Source organism: Pinus tabuliformis, chromosome 1_2 (genome assembly GCF_031772625.1).
Source record: "Pinus tabuliformis cultivar Carrire ecotype Pingquan chromosome 1_2, CPIR1, whole genome shotgun sequence".
Lineage (NCBI taxonomy): Eukaryota > Viridiplantae > Streptophyta > Pinopsida > Pinales > Pinaceae > Pinus > Pinus tabuliformis.
Genome location: NC_142298.1, coordinates 176,328,885 through 176,336,879, shown reverse-complemented (window position 1 = coordinate 176,336,879; position 7,995 = coordinate 176,328,885).

Genomic DNA, 7,995 nt, shown 5'->3' with positions numbered 1-7,995 from the left:
AGTTTCAAATAGAATATTTTGCACAGTTGACAGAAGAATTTTCGGTTCATTTCAGCCTGACGACTTAAGGAAGATGTATCATTTGCTGAACCTGAAAAGAAATACAACAAAGCTTTTCTGGAGAAATTCGCAGCAGAGAATGAGACGGAATCAGCCCCGATTAGGCAATGGAGATAGAATCCCGCAAAGCACAAACATGAATCATCGGGTAAGTACTCCGTGGATTCCTTGTCATCTCCTTACTGTTACGCTGGGGCAATGATGTGTAGGATATGGGGAATGCATGATTCAGCAAAGTTTACTATCGAAATGGTTCCTTTAATGGAAGTGGCTGTTGCTAGCTATGTCATGGATTGGGCGAATATATTGTCTGATAAATTAGCCTCTGCAATTCTTGATTTTAGATTCAATTCACGCAAAACCACCAGGACCGTTCCCCCTTTCTATTACAGTGCTTATGTTATGGATATGCTTTGCTTTAATTCCGAATACCCGGTACTTGGGTGGAGATGGATGCCACAGGACCCTAAGCCAATCCACATTTATCATCAGATGTTATGGAAGGCGCATTATAAAGACCACTTGTATCAGATCTGTAATGGTTTCATGTTACCCATCTATTATGCCATTTTTGATATGCTTGCCCCAAGGATTTTCGAGGAGGCAGAGATTAACTTGACCTCTGTGGGGAATTGGTTCGAGGAAGGCAAGTTCACATATATAAGGGTGTATGGTAGCCTCACAAGACCCCATGTCCTTCCATTGTATGTACCTGATAAGCTGTTGGCGCGAGAGTTAGCTTACCAACTAACATCAGCAGGAAAATCCAAAACTCTTAGGACTTCTAAAAAGCAGTCTTGGCCTATATTTCCTTTGAGATGCGGTTTAGACTCTACATGATTACAAACATGGGGAGAAGGAGGAAGAAAAATAAATATGCTCAATCTTGTGACCATCCCTAACAGGCAATTCGATCCACAGAAGGTTGCCTATAATGTGCTTGAACAAGCCAAACTTACAAAGTTCGATCATGAAAAAGATAAATTTGACGACCTGTTTTCTTCAGCAGAATCATTGTCTCAGGTGAAAACATTGGCCAAGATGAAATATAATGATGAAAGACTGGTAGAATTCAATAGGCTCAGAGAACAGAGGTTGCAAACTCTGCCTCTGGACTTATTGGCTACTACACCAACAACTAAGTCAAGCGAGCCTGAACAGAAGATTATTGACAAACCTCCTGCTACAGAGAAAATTCCCGAAAAGGGAAAAGAGCCAGAACAGGAAACAGAGCAGGAGAAAGAGAAGAAGCAGGACAATGAAGTTATTGATCTAGAGGCTCAAATTGATCCCAAACTCCTCAAAGAGTGGCAACAATTTGACTCTATTATAAGCAATCCCGAGACTTCACAAGGATTCGGCACACCTCAAGTAACAGTCGGTCAAGAAACGACAACAACTACGGTTCCAATTGAAGGGACCAGCGGCCTATCCATTAGCAAAGATGCGGAAATAATTCCTAAAGATCCGTTCGATCAGATTGTTTTGCAGATAGAAGACATACCACCATTAGATGTATTTTACAGTCCCAAACACAGGGATGTGGTGAAAAGACAGAGGAAAACGAGGAGACTTGATCAATCTTCCCTTTTACCAAACCAAACAGAGATGGCTAATGTGGTGTGGAAGGAGGAATTTAACCCTTCCAATGACCTTACAAAACTTTCTCAGTATGCCGGAGCTTATTCAACAACCACCATGGGTAAGGCCTCGGAAGTAAGCAATCTACTTAAGGAAAAAGATAAAACAATTGTTTCATTGCAGTCACAGGTGTCTGAAGCACAGCGAAAAATAGAACAGTTAGAACAACAACTATCAATACAGCGGCAGACAAACAATCAATTAAATGAGCAATTGCTCAAAGAGAAGCAGAGGATAGACTTGAGCGCAGTACAGAAACAAAAGGAATTGTCTGAAGCATTGTCCAGATTGAAGGCGATGAATGAACAAATGAGCAAGACCAAGGATGAGCAAATCGCTCAATTGTCACAAGAAGTAGAAAAGTTCAAGAGTCTTCCTCAATTAGCAGAGTTCAAAACCGAAGCTCTACAAATCAATAAGGCATTGATTACACAGCTAAAACTGCTATGTCATAACATTTCTCTGGTTGAGCCTCTTTGTGAGATTACTACATCAATAATTGATAAATCAGTCGATGCCAGGCAGGATTTAGAACAGGCCGACGAGACCTTAACCAGCTTTCTTGCTTGGCAAGACACCAGTGAAGGACAAGCCGTGAATCTGCCCAAAATTCTAGAGTCACACAAAGACATTCTTTTCCTAGAATGGCAGTCACAACTGATGAAGGCAGAGAGAGAAACCTCAAGATGTCGATTATCTACCAGTAATTTAATTGAATTGGTCAATGACACTCTTTATCTGTCTAACATGATTTCACAGTGCAATCCAGGTAAATTGACATCGGCCAAAGCCTTGGAACAAACATGCAATCAAGAATTGGAAAAGAATGGAAGACTAATTGCTGGCATCCAAAGTTTAACTTGGGATGCATTTTGGTTTTTCTTAATTAAACCATACAGTCAGAGGGCTGCACTCAAATGTTTAACCGATGCCATCAGTTGCATGATTCCCGAGATCCATGATGCCACATATTCAGCCCAACTGCATTCTCGTTTAAGTCGCCCTCCAGAATTGCAACTGATGCTAGCTATCTGCCAGCTCAAGCCGAAGGGAGATCATCCGAAACAATGAATCACGCTGCCGACTGAGAACAAGCCGATTTTGAGGAGATATTCATAATTTAGTTGTACCAATTAATAGTATTTTTATTTTGTAATTAGTTAGCTTAATTAGTATTTATAGGCCCTTTCATGCATTTAGAAGGGGTCCTCAGTTTTTGTATAAACTCAAATCAGTAAGCCACACTATTGTGCTTCTGATCTATTTTTTATGAAGACTGGGCCAACTTTCTGAATTTTATCGAAGAAAGCTTTGATGACATGTGCACTATTGCCTTTTGTGGAAGTGTTTCTAAGTTAGAAGAAGGAATTTGAATGCGATTGATATTGGGAGTGACCCAAATAACATATGGTACTATTATCTATGCTCTTGTGTCATTCTTTTATGTGAATCAACATTTGTTTAATCTTGCTATCATTGGATATATGTATGTGTTTTAACAGCAATCCTTGTACTTTTCACTATTGAATGTCTAAGGACTGTTATTCTTTCAATCATATTTATGTCTATGATATATATGAAGGATAGTGTAATAATGCTTGCTTGATTGCTTTGTTCAACTATTTGAATTTAGTAATTATCATATGAATAAATATCTTTGTTTACCAATAGAGTCATCTATATGCCTGTTTGTGAATGAAGACCATCAAAAGTTACACTAAAAGCAGAAATTTCCCGGGATAGGATAGTTGTTTATAATTTTACTTTTAGATTAAATCATTCATCCATTATCATTAGATATCAGAGAATCAACCACTTATCCATCTTATTTACCAATCATTGGGAAACTGGTCCCATTATTTCCAGTCGGAGCCACCACACCAAACGGAAAAGGAGCTGCCTTTAAGGTCTGGACCGGGTGGTTATCCCCGATGTTGTTGCAGCGATTTTCGATGCATCAACAGAACCCTTCTTGGATTTCTTTTGTGGACAATTCGTAGCATAATGGCCCACTTCATGACAATGAAAGCATCACACTTTCGATTTGTCAAACTTCTTCCCACCATGGGAAGAACCGGATTTGGGATGGGATGCCTTCCCTTTCCCTTTCCTCACCTTACTCGCTAAGGCTAGATTTTCCTCATCATCTTGCTTCGATGAGGATCTGGCTCCAGTGCTTCTTCTTATCTCCTCCTACATCACATCCGACCAAAGTCGTTCCCAATCTGGCAGTTTTTCTCTTCCATTAACCGAGTCTTGGTAGCTATGCCAGCTCCTAGGAAGATTGAGGAGTGCAAGACTCACCATGTCATCATCAACAGTCGTGATCCCTACACTTCCAAGCTCATCCCCACAGGTGGTGAGCTTGTTTAGATATGTAGAGATCGGGTCACCCTTTTCACACTTGATTTTCCGAAGCTTGTCTTTCAGCGCCAGCTTCCTCTGATCGCTTCTGTTCTGATATAGATCTTCCAATGTTTTACACATCAAAAATGGTGTATCCTTCCCATTGAGACTCGAGACTATGTGGTCTCAAATTCCCTCCAGAAGGATTCTCCTTGCTCTAGCCACACATTTCTTCCATTCCGCCAATTGAGTAGCATCAGTCGGCTTGGGGACTTCTTGATCAATGAAGTCCTTTAGACCGTTATCCTCTAATACTGCTTCCATGCGATCCTTCCAGGCTATATAATTCGAGCTGCCATCAAGGGCATACTCGAGTCTTAAACCGCTGAACGCCATTGGTGAAATTGAGATGTGATAAGAACTTGATTTCTATATTCAAGAACCTCAAACTTCAAACTTCTCCCTTCTTGTATATGTTCTTCACCTTGATCACCTTTGCTTTGATACCATGTAGAAATTCCCACTGTAGATCAACAAATTATGCAATATACTAAAGCAAAATACAAGATCTACTTCTACAACAACTTTGCGGAAGCTTAATCGAATATGAGCAAGATCAATGAGAACATATATAACTAATAATGAGAAATCAATCACACATAACACAAAAGAAATAACCCGGGGAAAGCCTCAGCCTAAAACCCCAATCTCTGTATTATCATACAAGTGGAAATATGTTCAAGTTACAAAAAGAATCAGCTCTCAAGCTATCCTGCTCTCTCTGCAATCAAACAATACAGCTCACAGACTGAATAGACACAATATATGTCCTCCTCAAGCCCTCCAAGCCTCCTATTTCCTTGCGTAGTTTTTCTTGGGGTCCAGTGATGCCACATGTGTGAATTGGCCTCATCACACTCACAAAAACTGAAGAAGTAACTGCACAATCCTCAAGGAAAGAATTCCTTCTGCATGCAAGAGATATTCACAATGGAATATTCTAGCAACTGATAGTACACTGTCCCTCCATCTGATCTCAACTGGGTCTCTGTCTGAACTGACATGCATGAGTTATTTATGAGAGAATACTTAGTTATCTGAAGTGCAACAGCTACATGCATGCATGCATTAACTAACTGAACTCACAATTAATTCAACAGACTGTTTGAATTAATCTAACTAGACTTGACTCTATTAACTGAGCCAACTAATTACAACTGAAATTACCACTCATCCTTATCTCTTTAACTGATGGATAAATTCGTCAATTAATGGAGAAACTGTTGCATGTCCCCACATAGACTTCATGTTTGATTTTCTACGACTAATTAACTCATGGTGAATTAATTAATTATTTTACAAACAACTGCTAAGATCAAATTCGAATTTTTACTTCTCTATTTTAGTTCAGGGACTAACTAAAATAGGAAGGTATCCCGAAATGTTATTTATAGCAGTACTAAATTTAGCACTTCTATATTTAGCATTTCTTGTTGCTATTTTCAACATGACCTCCTTCAATTAGTTATGAACATCATTTTGCAAGGCATCTAGTGCAAATATAGTTTGACTATCAAAGGAGAATTTTATGGACAATACGGCTAAGTCAATTAGGATTTTCTATTGATAATTATTGTAATTTGGAAAATATGTTACAACTTTGTCCTAACCTTGGAAATTGTTATCAAATTGTTAATGTGTATTCTCAAATTAGATCACATGAGAATCGAGAGATTCTCATGATGATCTTATCATTGCAATGTGAAATTATAAAGAGGTGTACTCTCTGCCCGCGCGAGATAGACATATAGAAACAAATAGACAGTGATAGAGGGGGAGAGCACCAACATTGTAATCATGTATGTTTCATTAATGCAATCTATATCATTGGTGGCACCATATCATTTTGTTTACTAACTTGTGTGTTGTGTAGTGTTATTATTATTATTAGCCTTGTTCATGCTTTAATTATTGCATAATTCTAACCAATGTATTTTGTAATAACATAGATCCTAGACTGGTCCCTTTGTTAGTGTGAAAGTTATTTAATTCTTGTTACAATTTTATGGCGTGTTCATTTCATTTTAATGTGTGTTTCAACATTTGTTGAGAGAATGGTTTCTAGGAGTGCTTTTCTTTTCTAAATAGGAGTGGCAATCTGACAAAGTAGTTTTATCCTGCATTATGTATTTATTTCTTGAGAGTGTGAACAAGGTTTGAGGGTGTAACAACGAGAGTGTTGAATTGTTGAGAGTGTGATTACAATGATAGAGTTTGAGATGCATTAGCACTACTCATAATTTTCCCTTGCATATATTTTGCATAATAGCCTTGCAATAACAAAACCTACCTGAATTGACAATTAATGTGAAGAGTTGGAATTATTGCTCTGAATTAAAAGGGCAATTGTTCTTCCCAAGAGCAGGCTTAATAAAAACCTATACACAACTTTCACATAATGTAAGTTGAAGCAAAACTTGGAATCTCGTATGAAATATGAAGCAACATTTTTCAAGGGTCAAAGTAAACATATAATACTTCAAAAGTGTGTAAAATAATTAAATAAACAATCTACAATTTGAATCAATCAAATTGACCAAAAAATGAAGTATGGGCGTGCATTTTAGTGAAGCAAGGCAATTTCGACCTCTTTCACAAAAATGCGCACCCAACCTTCATTTCAAGGCCAAATTGAACGATTCAACTTTGAGAGTACTTTTTTACTCATAATTAACATTAGTTTTTCACATATAGATTTGTATTGCACAAGAATATGCTAAATTGGATTGATTTTGTAGGGTTAAAGTCAAGGTTTGTGTGCCTCAAATAGATGCACACAAATATCTGTACTAAATTGAATGTGCAAAAATGATCATTCCAACCTAAATATAAAACCATTTTATGCAACATAGCATATTCATTTTCATAAAGGAAATGTTATACACTAAATCCAAGTATGTCAGAATAACAATTGATCATATCTCAGAATGATCATAGTGAGAACAAATATGTACTCCTAGGTCAAACCAATTACACTCTTAGTAATGAAATTTGAAATGGGACATAATTGTAAAGTTCCTAACCTTATGATATAACCTTAAATCATGTATGATGAATATCCTACATAACTATGTTTCGCACTTATACACAACTTTCACATAAGGCAAGTTGAAGCAAAACTTAAAATGTTGTAACAATTTAAAAGTGTTTAAAATCATTAAATAAACAATATACAATTTGAATCAATAAGATTTCCCAATAAATGAAGTGTGGGCGTGCATTTTAGTGAAGTAAGGCAATTTTGGCCCCCTTCACAAAAATGCATGTCCAACCTTCATTTCATTGTCAAATTGAATGATTCAACTTGGAGAGTATTTGTTTACTCATAAGTAACATTAATACAATTAAATATTTTAAATTTTTCACATATATATTTATGTTGTTCAAGAATACCCCAAATGACATGGATTTTAAAGGGTAAAAAGCAAGGCTTTTGTGCCTCAAATAAATGGACACCAAGAATGTTTGGGAATAAGTGTTGAGAAATGGCAACAAGAAATTCGAGTTTAATTTGTCTTTGAATTAAATTGAGAATTAAAATTGAATTCGATTCTCATAACAACTTGTAAATAGTTAATTAAGTTTAATTAACTTCATTAGCTTAAGAATTTCGAGTTAGAAGTATTTCTGAAGTCATGTATATGTTCTCCCTATATTTTAGGGGTCTAGTATGAGTTTATTTGTGAGTTGTAATTAGATAATTCAGTTTACTAAGTTAAGTTAAATTAGTTCCAAACTATTTGTGGAACTAATAGAGAGTTAACAGTCAGTTGGTGCACCAATGCACCCACTAGTGCTACTCCAGTTAACTGAAGATTCCCTCATCAGAAAATCAAGCATGTCGATTATGAGAAAGACCTAGTTGAGACTAGAGTGCAGGGACAATGT